The sequence below is a fragment of the Macrotis lagotis genome, chromosome 1, assembly GCF_037893015.1.
Source record: "Macrotis lagotis isolate mMagLag1 chromosome 1, bilby.v1.9.chrom.fasta, whole genome shotgun sequence".
NCBI classification, from domain to species: domain Eukaryota; kingdom Metazoa; phylum Chordata; class Mammalia; order Peramelemorphia; family Peramelidae; genus Macrotis; species Macrotis lagotis.
This window is the reverse complement of record NC_133658.1, coordinates 550466958-550483647: the sequence shown is the minus strand read 5'-3', so window position 1 is coordinate 550483647 and position 16690 is coordinate 550466958. Positions and strand designations below refer to the sequence as shown.

Genomic DNA, 16690 nt, shown 5'->3' with positions numbered 1-16690 from the left:
TTTTTAATTGCTTTAATGGCATCGAAGCAATCCTGGAGATTCAACATATTTGAGGGCACTAGGACTATGGCTGTTGACATAAAAATCTGTTTTATACACATATACATACACATATACATGTACTTATATATATATATACATGTACTTATATATATATTCATGCATGTGCATGTGTATTTTTATTTATTTAATTATATTGAGCCTTAAGGAATCACCAAGACCTCCTCCAGGTTTCTGAACTATGTATAAGGGTAGACTCCACTGAAATATTGCTATATCCTTATTCTATCTTTTCCTGGGGGTATAGGATATTTTCATGCGATATCCTTCTGGTGTGAGGGTTGTCAAGCCCTTTTCAGGGCTACTTCCCACTTTAATGTCCACTTGAGCCACCTAACTCCTAAATGTGGCTCGAAGAAGCTGTAGCATGCCCAGCAGTCACACACTGGTAAACTTTTGTAGACTGGCTAAACCAGGTTGAGGGTAACTGAGGGAATCTCTACATTATAGTAGAGATGGTGGGGATGTCTGTCTCAAGCATACAAGTCTTCCACTGGTGGAAGGGGTAGATGAGAACACTCTATTTCAACAGCCATGAAGGCAACTGGTGCAGGACCTGTGGAGTACATAGACCTTGGTTAGAAATAGAGGATGCCAAATTCGTACACTGCATCAAGAGCCATCACTATTTGTTTTAACTGCCTTGCCACTGGATCATGATGACTCTGGAAGAGAGAATGAAGTCAATGTCTTGGTGCAATTCTGCTTCACTAATTGAGACATCACGCTTTCCTATCTCAAGTCCTGTGGCAACAGGCACATGATGAAGCAGCAGGTTTGGATACTGTGGGAGTTGTAAGTCATAATTCTGCACACAGGTGACCCAGACCACAAAGTCATTTCACCATTGAAAGCAGCTGTGGAATTCAGCAACCCCTGAGGGTGAGGGTGAGGGGGGGGGGGGGGACAGGGCTCTGAGCAGCTTTTAAATAATTTAGCTTTTAACCTCCTGGTATGAGGAAGGAGTTTGGAAAAGAGCCCCCAAAATTTTCCACTTACCAACTCTGGCCTAATTACTACAACAAGCAGGGATCACAGCCCATGGTCAAAATACAAAAAAGCATACAAAAATTTCTTCAAAGAAGGTTCCACTTACCATCAGAGCATGGAATATGCTCAAGCTCACACTCACAGACAACAGAAGATCAATCCACCTAAAACAGGAACAGCTCTTGTTGCAAGAGAACTCAACAGGTTTCACATTCAAATGGCAGTACTGATTGAAACAAAGCTGGCAAATGAAGGTCAAATTGCTGAAGTTGAAACTGGATAGCATATTTTCTGGAGTGACAGCAATTAAGGGGTGTGCCATGAAGCTGGCTAACTTTTGCAAACAAAACTAATAGAGTACAATCTAATTAGCCTACTAAAAGGAGTGAATTTACCTATTAAAAGAAATTCATAACAATTGCCACTTCCAGAAAAACATCAAGCCATGGACTTTCTCTCCCCTCTAGCTAAGCTGAGCAGGAGAGCCCCGCCCTGCTTCTCCTCCCGGGCTTCCCCTCCCCCATTCCTTTTTTCTCCCTCTCAGAACACTTGTGCAGCTGTGTTCTGAGCTAGCTGCTCTGACCTCCACAGGAAGAGCTTGTTCAGCAGAAAGGAGGGAAAAAAAATATAATATAATCCATCTATCTTCTATCTATCTATCTTTCCATCCTTCTATCTAATCATCTCTCTTAATTCTCTCTTCCCTGAACAAAATTTGAGAAAAGCAAAAGTAAATTCTAACCATGAGGGAAATTGTACATATCCAGGCTGGCCAGTGCAGCAATCAGATCTTTGCGAAGTTCTGGGAGGTGATCAGTGATGAGCATGGCATTGACCCCACTTACCATGGAGACAGTGACTTGCAGTTGGACCAGATCTCTGTCTACTACAATGAGGCCACTGGTGGCAAATATGTGCCTCGGGCCATCTCGGTTGATCTTGAGCCTGGAACCATAGACTCTGTTCGCTCTGGACCTTTTGGCCAGATATTCTGACCTGACAACTTTGTCTTTGGTCAGTCCAGTGCAGGCAACAATTGGGCCAAAGGCCACTATACTGAGAGGGGCAGAACTGGTGGATTCAGTCTTGGATGTGGTACACAAAGAGGCAGAGAGCTGTGATTGTTTGCAAGGCTTCCAGCTGACCCACTCACTTGGTGGAGGCACAGGCTCAGGAATGGGTACCCTGCTCATTTGCAAGATCCCAGAAGAGTACCCTGACCCCATCATGAATATGTTTAGTGTGGTTCCATCTCCCAAGGTCTCTGATATCGTGGTTGAGCCAAACAATGCCACACTCTCTGTTCACCAGTTCGTAGAAAACACAGATGAAACCTACTGCATTGATAACGAAGCACTCTATGATATCTGTTTCCGAACCCTGAAGCTGACCACACCAACCTATGGTGACCTCAACCACCTAGTCTCTGTTACCATGAGTGGTGTTACCACCTGCCTTCACTTTCCTGGCCAACTTAATGCTGATCTTCGAAAGCTGGCTGGTAACATGGTCCCTTTTCCTCGACTCCACTTCTTCATGCCTGGCTTTGCTCCACTCACCAGCCATGGAAGCCAGCAGTACCGTGCCCTAACCATGCCTGAGCTCACCCAGCAAGTCTTTGATGCCAAGAACATGATGGCAGCATGTGACCCTCGCCATGGGCGATATCTCACTGTTGCTGCTGTTTTCCGTGGTTGGATGTCCATGAAGGAGGTGGATGAACAAATGCTCAACGTGCAAAACAAAAATAGTAGCTACTTTGTTGAGTGGATCCCAAATAACGTCAAGACCGCTGTCTGTGACATCCCTCCCCGTGGGCTCAAGATGGCTGTCACCTTTATTGGTAACAGCACTGCTATCCAGGAGCTCTTAAAGTGTATCTCAGAGCAGTTCACTGCCATGGTCTGTCGGAAGGCCTTCCTCCACTGGTACACAGGGGAGGGGATGGACGAGATGGAGTTCACCGAGGCTGAGAGCCAGCAATACCAGGATGCCACTGCTGAAGAGGAGGAGGATTTCAGTGAGGAGGCAGAAGAAGAGGCCTAAGGAAGATAAATCTGCCACTTCAGCCTTCTCAACTCTCCCAACATTCTTTCCCCATCACCCTTTTCCTCTAATTGAATTTCCTGCCTCCATCTTCTTTTTCTCTCCTTTGTAGGTGCTGAGCTCTCTGCCCCCATTCTTCTTTATGACCTATCACTTCATTATTCTTTTTCTCTGCACTCCCAGATTTTTCTCTTAAGTAGCAGAATGTCTCCCAACTCAGAGCCTCAATTTAGGGGCCTTTACCTACTAAGTACACTGAACTAAAATGGCGAACAAGAATAAAGTCCAGAACTCTTTGGTTTCCCTTGATGAAGATGGGGACCAAGACATCAGATTCCTAGTGGGGAGAATTCTTTTAGGAGAAAGGGAGGAAATGGAGTGTTCATTCCATAAAAGTCTGTTGGCAGACATCATATCTATCATAACTGTCATCTCTACATACTTCCCAATTTATCATATTACTATCTCCAGGTGCCCTTCCCTTTCTCTCTACTCTCCAGCTCTGGAGGAAGTATCAACAGTATTATTGCCCGCAGTGTTGGTTTCTCCCAAGTGTTCATTTTTCTTTGAAGGGGATCTGTGCCTCACTCTGCCAGGTGGGCCTCTCCCTTCAGCTCTTTTTTGCTCCCCCATTTTGGGATCCACTCACCCTTCCCCAGTCTGAAAGGTGAGAATTGCTTTAACTCCTAAAATTCTGGAGAAGTCCCTTATTTGGGAAGGATTTCAATTCTCTTCCACCTGACCCTCCCCCAATCAATTCCCTCCAAAAGAAGGGAGCAGGGGCAACAGGACACTTCCATTTTCATCACCAAACTTGCCTTCATTTTCTGTCATCCTTTCCACTTCTGCAGTTTCTATATTGGGTTCTTCCCACTCCCACTTCCTAGGTTTCTGTTTTTTTGCTGAACTTGCTGCTTTTTTTCATATTGAAAAGATGCCCCTCCCCCAAACACAAAAATAAACAGGAAATGAGGGAAAAAAGCATCATGCCACTATAGCCTATACTTCCACCTTCACAAAACCTGAAAAAAATCGAAGAAAATTTTTATGAAGACCTGATGACCCTTATCACCAAAGTATCAAAAGATGACAAGTTTATAATTCTGGGGGACTTTAATGCTATTGTAGACCCAGACTACAAGACATGGCAGAAAATCCTTGGGAGGAATGGAATTGGAAAGAGCAATCTCAATGTTCACTTACTACTAAAGACTTGTGCATCTCATTACCATTCCATCACAAGCACTGTCTTCCATTTACCTAAATGCAATAAAATTTCCTGATTTCATTCTCACAGAAAGCTCTGACATCTAATAGAATATATGATTGCAATGAGAAGAGGTAGGTAGGATATGAGCTAAATATTCACATTCAACCAAAGCAGTAGCCCTAAGATAAAATTAATACCAGAAGGGAACAGGAACATTTTGTTGCTAACTTGAAGGGACAGTTGATTCATCACACAGTTGGCAACAGTGGAGCAGAAAAGGAGTAGACAGCTTTCAGAGGTTTGGTGTGCAGCATTGCATTTACTCATCTGGGTCAGAACACTTGAAAACATCAAGACAATTTTGCTGAAAATGAAGGGGAAGTACAGAACGCTTCAGAGCTTACTAGCAGGATAATTTATCCATTGCTGAAATGGGAGCATTTAATTCCATTAAATTTAAGATACAAGTGAAGTTTAGTAAGATGCAAGACTCATGGTTCAGTAAGAAAGAAGAGGATATTCAGTTTTATGTGGATAGTAACAATCCAAAATACTTTTGTGATGCATTGAAGGCCCTTTATGGGTCAAAGACATATGATGCATCTCCACTACTCAGTGTTGATAGAGCCACATTGATTAATGATAAGGACATTTAATCTAGAGAGATGGGCTGAACAGTTTTAATAATTCTTAAGAATTAATCATCCATCAATGCAGAAGGAATTGCCTGTTTTTCTCAGATTGAAGTCAATATATCTCTAGTTGAAGTTCCAATTGAAGAAGATATTTTGATTGCCATGCTCCTTTCATTTGGCAAAGCATCTGGTGATGATTCTATTCCAGCTGATATTTGCAATGTCAGGTGTTCATTGGTCATAAAAAAGCAGACTGAAATTTTCTAGGTTATATGATAATCCCCCAGTAATATAAGGTTGCCTCCAGTCCCTCCCTATAAGTGTAAAGGGAAAAGATTGTCCTGTGACAATATAAGGAGTGATTTTAAATCATCGCTGGTAGTATTCATGCAATATTTCTCAATAGACAGATCCTTCACCTGGAAAATGGTCACCTTAGCTGAAAATCAGTGTGATTTCAGAAAGAGTTGTAAAACAGATGATATTATGTATGTTGCTTGACATCTCCAGAAAAACTTCCAGTAGCAGGACAGAAGTCTGCATACTACATTTATAGATCTAACCATAGTCTTTGCTACTGTCAATCATGAGAGTTCATGGAAAATTATGTCAAAATGTGGGTGTCTGGAGAAGTTCATCAGTACTGTATGTCATTTTCTTGATGGCATATTTCCCCAGGTTCTAGGTAGCAGATGATGATCTCATAATTTCCCAATCTCCAAGAGTGAAACAAGAGTGGGTCCTTGTTCCTATGCTTTTTAGCATGATGATTTTAGCAATGTTATCAAATAACTTCCCTGAGGATGTACATGGCATCAAAGTCAGCTACCACAGCTATAATAAATTCTTTAATTTGAAAAAGCTTCAAGCCAAGACTAAAGTGAAGAGACTCTAGGTGTGTGATTTTCTTTTTGCACATGATTATGCATTCAGTGCAGCTTCTGAAATTGAGATGCAATGATGTATGTATCAATTCTCTGCTGCTTGTGTTAACTTTGATGTTACAATTAATAGCAAGAAAACACAGACAGCACATACGGAACCTGTCTTAACAGCAAATGGAGAAATTTGGAAATTCTGTGGATGTGTTTTCCAGGAAAGTACACTTTGATGATAAGATCTTTGACACATGTCTTGCCAGAGTTAGCTCAGTATTTGGGAAGTTCTGAAAGAAAGTATGAGAGAGGGGCAGCTAGGTGGTGCAGTGGATAGATCACTGGCCCTGGAGTCAGGAGTACATGAGTTCAAATCCAGCCTCAGACACTTAATAATTACCTAGCTGTGTGGCCTTGGGCAAGCCACTTAACCCCATTGCTTTGAAAAAAAAAAGTATGGGAGAGAAGAGCAATTAGACTGACTATGAAACTGAAGGTCCAGAGAACTGTTTTATGCTTGTGAAACCTGGATATTCTATCAGCATCACAGCAGGAAACTGAATTGCTTTCCATTGAAATTGTCTTAGCAAGAATCTAAAGATCATATATCAGGAGAAGATACCAGATATCAACATCCTTAATTGAGCCAAACTGTCAGGCACTGACAAAATAACACAGAAAGTGGCCTGGGCACACTGTTAAATACTAAATGCATGTTTATCAGAATGACTACTTTATGTGCAAATGCTCCCAATGGATTCAGAAAAAGCATTTAAGTGTCACTCTGAAGTTCTCTCTTTAGAATTTTAAAATTCCAAATGTAATAATCAAGAGAATTATAAAACATAAATGAGTAGGGAAAAAAATTTTAATCATGAACTTCAAATAGTATACAGCCCTATAAAAGAAGACATAACATTTCTAAATTTTGAGAATTGCATTTCTCAGCATAGTTAAAGGGTGGAATATAATTGAAGAAATTGAATTTAAGGGACTTCTGTATGCTTGGTTCTTGTCTCTTGCCATTGAAAAGGATGACATCACCATATTTGAATCAAAAAGCCCAGATGAAAAAATGAGGTGGTTACTTTAAATTTTTTTGCCTCAGGTTCTTTGACCTACTTTTGTTTTGTTTCACTCACAAAGCTTAGCCCTCTTTCTGATAAGGATATACAATGCAGGATGCTACAGAGTCAGTGTCTCCAATATCTTACAATCAAGTGAAAATTTCATAAGAGAAGCATTCAAAGTATTCCAGTACCTAGAGCACTTAAAGACTCTAATTAAAGCATATGTAACTTTAGGGACAGTCCTACTTGAGAAGGGTAGGGTTTAATCCATACTTCAGTTAGCAAGGGTTTAGCTACCATGGTTGGGGAAATAAAAGGGGGGAGTGTGGGAGAGAGAAAGTTTGGGGGGAGGTAAAAATGGTTCATGAAATGATTTGATTTTGCATTATGGGAGTAAAATTTAGGTTTCAGCTTCACTATTTGAGTTTCCAGTGTAGAGGTTAAATTAAGCTATATAAATTTTTACTGATTCAGTCTCCCTGATATGCAAAGGATAATGACTTCTTTAACACCACATTTGAAAAGTATTGCTTAAGAGTACAGCTCTCAGTCATACATTGCTACAGGAAAAAAAAAAAACAACAAAAAACAAATACAAAACATAGCTTTTATTATTTACACCTTTGATGGCAAGGTTATCTCTGCTTTTTAGTATACTTATCTTAGTAGCCAAAGTGTTCCTTCTTTAGAATCAAGCCCTAGCAACATCCTTTACTGACTACAGTTATCATCTGCAGTAATGTGTGTATGTATATATACATATTAAATATAAATTGTGAAGGTATCAGTTATTTTCCCTTGGTAAGATGTAATTTCCTTCCATGTTTATTTAGCTTTTTATCTTTTATTCTTTCATTCATAACTTCTGCCACATAGCAGTTGTTTAATTATGTTTGTTGTATTCTCAACTCTCCATTTAATTGTTACTATAGTAATGAAACAAACAAGAAAAAAAACAGTCCTTTACATTAAAAAAGCAAAACAGTTTTAAATATCAGATCATTATTGCTATCATAACCAGTGAAAACTCTGAAATTTGGCTGTGTTCTTGGCCAAATGAAATCCTCACAACAGAATATGAAATTTTGGGTTGGTCAAACTCTTTAGCATCTTTTAAACTACATGTTGCTTTTTCAATTTAGCATAGACACTAGGTAGTACAATTTGAATTATATTTTCCATATTTTCTTAGCAGATGTTTATGAAAAATGCAAAATACATTGCTGTCAGTGAATAAGCTATGGTAAACAATTTGTCAGTTATAAATTTGATATTTGTCTGAATTAGGATTGACTTTTACATTCACTTTCTTAAAATAGTTAAGTCCATATTGAACTATTTCATCTATGTTATCATAATGTAATTTGGAAACTAGGTCTGAGAACTTTTGGTGCTAAAATGGTGGAGTGAGAAAATAATTCTCTGAATCACTCCAAAATTATTCTATAAACAGTTAGAAACTACTTCAGATTTTATCTAGTTGCAGGGAAGCAGATTTCTAGGCTTAAAGGATAGTTCTAGCTTATTGGGGTGGGAGGGTTGCAATGGCCAAAGCAGATGTGTCCATTAGCCTAATAGCAACAACAGCCACAGCAGCAGCAGCAGCAACAGGAGCAGCAGTAACAACAACAACAAAGCCTGCAAGAGGTCTCTAAACCTGGACCAAGTCATCAGTGAGGATGTGCCTTCTGGCAAAGCAACAGCCCCCTAGGCAAGAGAACAATCTGTGGAACAAAGCAAGTCTCTTTTGTACTCTCAGCACAAGCCACCAACTTTGATCTTACTGCTTGCCAGGAGTGAAACATTTTCTCCTTGCCCCAGTTCTGGTTGGAAGAGAAATACTGTTTCCATATGAACCTAACAGCAAGACCCCATTTCTTGGACAGACCAGCAACAAGTTATCTCCTCCATGAGCAATTACAAGAAAGTTATTTTACCATAGCAATCCTGCTGCAAAATTCCATCCTTGTGGGCCAGGAGCATAATTTCACACCTGTGGGAAGCCAACAGGTAGCTCCCACAGCCCAATACAAGCCAGAAGAGAAAGTTGCACTCCAGAGAAAACAAACAGCTAAGCCATGAAGACCATTGAAAGCCAGAAGATCAAGAACCCCAGTACAAAAAACTTGGGAATGGGGCAACTAGAGGGTGCAGTGGATATAGCACCAAGACATGAGTTCAAATGTGACCTTGGGCCCTTAATATTTACCTAGCTGTGTGACCTTGGGCAAGTCACTTAACCTGATTGCCTTGACAAAAAAAAGAAGAAGAAAATGAACAGAGATAAAAATAATTTATCTTGACTAAAGAAAGTTTCTATGGTGTTAAGGAGGACCAAGTTATAAACTTAGAAAAATAGAATCAAAATGTCATTGCATAAAGCTCATAGAAAAATGTAATTTTGTCTCAGGTTCAAAAAATTTCTGGAAAAGTTTTAAAAATTTATGAAAAAGAAATTCAGAGAAATGGAAGAACTGTGAAAAGAAATGAGAGTAATAATAAAGAATTATGAAGAAAGAGTTAGTAGTTTGGCAATAGATATACAAAAATTTATCAAGGAAAAATAACAAAATTATCTAAGTTTGATAATTAAAACTAATTAAAAGATTTTTTCCTAACAAAACCAAAGCATCAAAATTATAAGGAAAGCAGAAAACTAGGAGAAAATATGCAACAATTACTTTTGATAAAGGCCTCATTTCTCAATTATAAGGAGAACTGAATCAAATTTTTAAAAGTATAAGTACTTCCCAATTGATAAATGTCCAAGGATACGAACAGGCAATTTTCAAAGAAACCTAAGTTATCTATAGTCAAAAGAAAAAAAAAATGCTATGCCATTACTAATCAGAGAAACACAAATTAAAACAATTCTGAATTCCAACTCATACCTATTAGATTGGCTAAAATTATGGAAAATGAAATTGTTGGATATTGTAGGGATGGTGGAAAATTGGAACACTAAATTCCATTTTTGATGGAATTGTGAAGAGACTCTACCTTTCTGGAAAGAAATTTGGAAATATGATAAAAGAATCATAAAATTTTGCATATCCTTTGATTCAACAATATCAATACAAGGCAGAAATACATCCTCATCCTATAAAAAGGGAAAAGAACCTATTTGTGCAAAAATATTTAAAACAACTCTTTTTGGGATGACTAAGAATTGGAAATAAAAAGGGATGCCTATCAGTGAGGAATGGTTAAACAAACTATGAAATATAATTGCAATGCAATGTTATTATGTTATAAGAAATGACTAGTAGGATCATTGCTGAAAAACCTGGAGTATTGTACTCAGTAATATCATGAATAATTTAACTCTTCTCAGCATTATAATGATCCAAGAAAATTCCAGAGGACCAATGAAGAAATATTCTATCTGTCTCCAGAGGAAGAATTGATATTGATTGAACACTTACTGAAGCATTCCAGTTTTCACTTTGTTTCTTTCACTATTTATTTATTCTTGCAGGAAATCTAGGTTGCACAGTGTATAGAGTTATGCTTAGAGATAGGAGGACAGAAATTCCAATCCAGTCTCAGACACTTTCCACTTACTAGACTCGCTTAAGTCTGATTGCCTTGGCTCCAGAATCATCTTCAGTCATCCCGATTTACATATGACCACTGGGCCCACATTGCTTTGGTGGAGAAAGTGAGACCTGTGACAACACAGCCCTCACCTCTCTCAAATCTAACTCATGTGCTTGTCATGGCATCACCCCCCCTCCCCAATGTGATGGTCTTCTTCTAGAATGAAGGACAAATATCATCAGTCATTCTTGGACAAAATGATAATTATGGGAAAGTTTTATATAATTTATCAAGATAACCTGTATCTAATGGTTTATAGTCCGTGGGAGAGGGGAGGAGAGAGAGGAAGAGAAGGATAGAATGTGAAATTCAAAACTTTAAGTAAAAATGTCAAAGATTGAAAAACAAAACAGGTTTGAGATGAGATATGCAAAATTGATTGAGTTGTTTAAGTAGAAATATGGTCGTTCAATTCAGCATTCAATTATTTAAGGGGAAAATAACTTCCTATTATTATATAGAGAAGAATCAATTTGCAATAAAATATTTCCTTAAGAAGAAAGATAATAGGTTTGTATCATAAAGTGGGAATCAAGATCTCTAAGTCATCATTCCAAGCATATTTTCCCCCTTAGGATTGACTAAAGTTGACAGAAATTAGTACATATATTTCCTACTGAATGAACTGTTATCAAAATCCTTCAATGATTTCTGTGTTCACAGTTAGTCAGATTCATAGCCCTACCCTTATTCTAGTCACTATTTTTTTTTCTTCAAAGGATCAAATGAAAGAATTCTTAGTAATAGTCAGTGAGTAGGAACATTGTGTACTTGGAAAGGAGAGATACTTTTATGCTCTGAATGATTTTCTCTAGAAGATTAAATTTCCAAAATCTGACTTACTCATTAATCTCTCTTGACTTTGAGATTCTTGTTATTATCTACCACACAAGCATAGGCATCTCTCTCTGGTCTCAACTCCAAGACACAAGACCCCCTTCCAAGATAAGCTGATTATCAAAATTCTTCTCATTGTCTGGTTTAACTGAACCTTGGATACTAGACATTTTTTCAGTCTTCAATCTCCTCTCCCCTTTAATTGGATTATTAAAGAGTGAGACAATAAATTCCACCCAAAGGTTTCTCTTATAGAGAACACAATCTGGAGCTCATACCTCACTCCACTTTACAACTGCAACCCTGATTGATCTCTCTAGACAAAAGATGATTTTTCCTAGATGGATAAGCCCTGCTATCTTGGTATTCCTCACCTCCTAATTCAAACTTCTTTTGCTGTCTTCCCCTATCTGAAGGAAGTCTCCTTAAGGACATTCTTTTTCATATTTTTTATCTCTGGTGCTTAGTACAGCTCCTGGCTGTATGTGCTTGAAAATGTTTATTAATTCAATTCAAATGAATTCTGGTACCTGCTATCCATTGACATCCAAACAACTCTCCTTTCCTCAAGGAATTCAATAAGTGACTCACATTAAACTTCAAAATTAATATTAATTAATTATCAAGTATTCTAATCTTTTTGTACCTCAACTTACCCTCAATGAACTACACCTTCACACAATCTACTACTGGTAGATTTACTTAATTCATATCTCTTCACCCTAATTATCCTCCATTCAGTCACTACTATATGGTCAATAAAGTTCATGTCTGTTTGTGTTAAGCCCTTACTCAATAAACATTTTTATTTTGTCAAATAAAAATTTATTTCTTTGACATTCAGAGACCTTTAAAATCTAACTATTTTTTCATAAAATTTCCAGTCTACTTAATTACTCCTTACATGTAATATTTTCCCTTCTTCACTCCAAATATTAACCTATAGGGTTTTTTTTAAGTTTCAACTAAACTCTCCTATTGTATAAGATGTCCTCCCCCATTCTTAATACCAGGGTCTTTCTTCTGTTAATTCTTTCCTAGATAAATGACACAGTGGAGAGAGTGTTAAATCTGAAATAAGGAAAGATCATCTTTCTGACTTCAAATCTAACCTCTGACACTATGTCATAAGTCACTTTGTTCTATTTGCCTTAATTTTGCCTCAATATTGTAGAAGGTAATATCAAACCAGTCTAATATTTTTGCAAAGAAAACAAATGAAGTAAAAAAAGAATAGCATTCCGTTGAACAACAAACAACAAAAATAATTTATCCTGGATAGAGGTTGCTTTGTAAATAATAGTTCGCATATTTTTAATCTATTAGATTGCAAGCATCTTGAGGACAAGTACTATGGTTTGCCTCTTTTTGTATTTCCAGTTCCTGGAATATAGTAGACACTAGAAAGAGATAGGTGATAATAAACACAGTTCCTTTTTAACTTCAATATATTCCTTTTGTTCAAAACAAATCATTTTGGCCCACCATTGAAACTGTCTAGACATTTGGAAAGTTGAAATTTCAAAGCTCTACATTAAATATCAAAAGTAAATGCTAACTGGCAGTTAGGTGGCACAGTGGATAGTGGATTGGTCCTAACAGTCAGGAGAATCTGATTTCAAATGCAGTCTCAGATTTAAAAAATTATCTAGCTGTGTGATCTTGGGCAAGTCATTTAAACTCATTGCCTTGCAGAAATCAAAAAACAAAAACAAAAAATAAATCCTCCATTATAAATAGTAATACAAAAAGAAGTACAGAAGCAAGAGGAATATGGGTTTTCAACTTCTCTATCTTGATGTTGGAAATTAAGTTGCTGAGGAAGTACATTACCATGCAAAGATTAATAGTATGAGCATCTGAAATTATGAGTCCTCATTGTTCCAGTGACTAGTTGTGTAATCTTTACCAAATAAGTTCAAGCTAAATAAGAGTCTCTGTCTCTTATCTCTGCAAAGGTTAATGCTAAATTATATCCATGTTCTTCTAGCTTTAATATTTTGAGGTAGGTTTTCCTTCACATTTTCAAGTCAGGTGTACTTTTATTTTCATAGACTTGTAGGAAATAATTGATCAGTATTTACTAAGTGCCAATTATTGCTCAATGTTGTGCCAAGAATTGGGAACACATTCAGAAGCCAATATGCTGGAATAAGGTTTAGAAAATCATCTGAACTCTCGCAAATTCAATTCCTAACAACTATTAAAATAGCTCAAAATAAATTCTGGAATGGTAGAACCAACAAAGAGATGAGGTGAAAAAAATTTCTACCCTAAAAACAACCTAACTCTTCATCATGCAAGGTGATTTTTCATTCAGGTAAAAGGGAAATGGAGTCCAGGGCAGGCAATTTCTGAGCAAGACAACAACAGACTCTGTCCCAGTTATTGGGGAAGACCCTGGGCTACAACCTAGGTCAGTGACTAAGACTTAGTAACCTTAGTACAACAGTAAGTAGCAGGTAAGTAGCCATGCAAGTAAACTTCCTTCAAACTACCACCTCCACAGCCCTCAGTGCATCACAAGGTCTGGAGAGACCCCAATACAATATCAGGGCCCACACATCTCCAGCACAGCATTTGGCCCCACTAAAGTCCTGACAGTACCAGTTAAGTGACTAAGGTTCTCTTGAAGCCCAACAAAGCATCAGACCTCCTACAGACCTCAGCACTGTACTAGGCAAGTGATTACATGTCCCCGCAGTATATGGTCAGGTCCCCTAAGGTCACAGTGCATCAGTCACACATGACAGGACAGTCATGCTTTACGAGATTGAATGGGATGAATGTTTTGGAAAATACTTTTCTTTAAAAATTCCTTCTAAACAGTTCTTTAGAAGGATTTTTTTAGTCAATCTCTTTTCATTAAAATCACTTTTCCATTCCAATTCACTTTGCTACTTGTTTTGTTCTTTCAATCTGTGTTAATAAGTGCAGTAATGAATTCCATTTGGCTGACTCCCATTTCTGTATGTAGTCTCTCAGAGCATCACAAAATATAAAATTTAAAAAAAATGTTGACTATAGAGAGAATTTTTGTGAAGTCATTAGTTGAGCAGAAAGGAGGACATTTTAGATAAATACTATAGAGCTTTAAAAGACCAAAGTCTTTTTTTTTTAACACAAATCAAGGAGGAACCATTTTCTAAGAACCATAGGGAATCCATTAGCAATTTAGATTGTATTGTATAACTGAAGTTTGAAGGATATTGTATCAGGATTCTTGAAAGACTATTAAGTGCTAGTAATGGCATGCTTATATCTAAGAATATTTCCCAAATAATGTTTCATTTCTTTACATTTAAGTATATCTCTTTATTCTCATGATATCTATGACATTTTTCATATACATGCTTATATGTGCCTCCTGTGTATATAAATATGAGACAAGTTTTACTTTACTGCATTTTTACAGCACAGTTAGTATACTTCTCTTTTTCCCCTCCTTTCATTATCAAAGTAGTATCTTCATGCTTCTTAAGGCATATTCAGAATATAGCACAACCAGTAACTAACAATATTAACAATAACAACAACAATATCAATAATAATAATAATAATAATAATATAGTGCTTATTCTATACCAGAAATTGTACTAACAATGTTGCACTTCTTCTTTAGTGTAATCCTCATAACAACCTGGGCAATTAAATGTTGCTGCTATCCCTTTTTTGCATATGAAGAAACTTAGGCAAACAGAAGTTAAGAGACAACTAGTAAATATCTGGGGTCAGATCTATCCTCATGTATTCCTGATTCCAAGTCTAGAAGTGGCCCTTCTAGACCCACCTTAGTGTACCTAAAATGTCTTGCCTTTCTTTTGAAGATTGTCCAAATTAAGAAATATGATCATTGGAATATTTGGTGAGCTTTTATTTTATTTAATTTTGTTGGAAAGTTATTTAAAGTCACTTTTTTGGTCTCTTAAAACCTTAAGAAAAGCATAAATATTTTTTTTCTTTAACATGAAAAAAGTAATACAGTCTGAGCACTGACTCTGGATTCAGGAGGACCTGAATTCAAATTCAGCTTCAGATACTTAATAGTTGTGTGACAATGAGAAAGTATTTTAACCCCCAGTTGTTTTAAAAGGGAAAAGAAAAGGTGAGGGCAAGTAAGTTTGTGACATCATCTCAATAAATAATAAATTATCAGAAATTAGTATAAAAACATGATGAAACTAATAGAAATAAACATGTTTTAGGATGTGACCTTTCAAGATTATTATAAATGAATTGGTAGGAATGAGAGAGAGAGAGAGAGAGAGAGAGAGAGAGAGAGAGAGAGAGAGAGGAAGAAAATGCAAATATATAAAAAGTCAATATATGACAACAATATATGACAATTGACACAAAGGTGAAAAAAGTTATTGATTCTCTTGAAAATGATCAATGTGAAAATGAGAAGTACTGTCTTTTTAGCTGCCTGACTGTACTAAAAATTTCTTATCTGTCTCCTCTATCCTGTAAGATGATTCTTCTCATGATTGTCTCCCATCCATGGATTATATTTTGTTATCCATAGACATAAGGAAGTTTGTCTTGTTTGATTACTTCCTGGGAAGAAAAGTGAGACTGGAGCACATCAAGTTAGGGAAAAGACAAAGGCCAATCCTTTGCCTCTTTTTCAAAGTTAGAAACTCTAAATGTATTTTGGCTTCAAATCAAAATCATGAATTATTAAAGTTGTTGTAGAGAGGAAAACCAGAAAGAGTATCACTTTTTATACATCTACAAGTTTTCCCTGCATATAAATATATATTCATATGTGAACATATATATGTATAGATATTTACATGACATGTGGGTATGTGAGTGCATGTAAACATGTATTTCTATATTGAAATATTAAGATCAATGTTGAGACTTGGCAACATGGAAGGAAAAGATATAGTTGCTAAGAGTTAATAATTAATAAAAATTCTTTCCCTAAGTCTCAGGAAGTAATTGTGTGTATCTGTGTTTATGTGGGCTCATGCTCATTTCTGTGACTGGGTAGAGAATATTTTGTAAAGAAGAGATGGAATGGGGCGGCTAGGTGGCATAGTGGATAAAGCGCCGGCCTTGGAGTCAGCAGTACCTGGGTTCAAATCCGGTCTCAGACACTTAATAATTACCTAGCCGTGTGGCCTTGTGCAAGCCACTTAACCCCCTTTGCCTTGCAAAAAAAAAACCCTAAAAAAAAATAGAAGAAGAGATGTAATGAAGGGAGAAAAAAAGGTGCAAAAGCCACTCATTGCCTAATGACTGTTTGACTTCAGAAATTGATTACCCTAATACTTTTTCCAATTCAGTGACATGTTATGAATTACTATTATGATTTAGTTTACCATAAATTCCCATTCTTAGCAAAATTAGAAGTTTGAG

General features: G+C 37.0%; 1 pseudogene; it reads left to right on the top strand.

Annotated features, from left to right (window-relative positions):
• Positions 1 to 1793: 1793 nt before the first annotated feature.
• Positions 1794 to 3144, top strand: LOC141521250 (tubulin beta chain pseudogene; annotated as a pseudogene).
• Positions 3145 to 16690: the final 13546 nt, after the last annotated feature.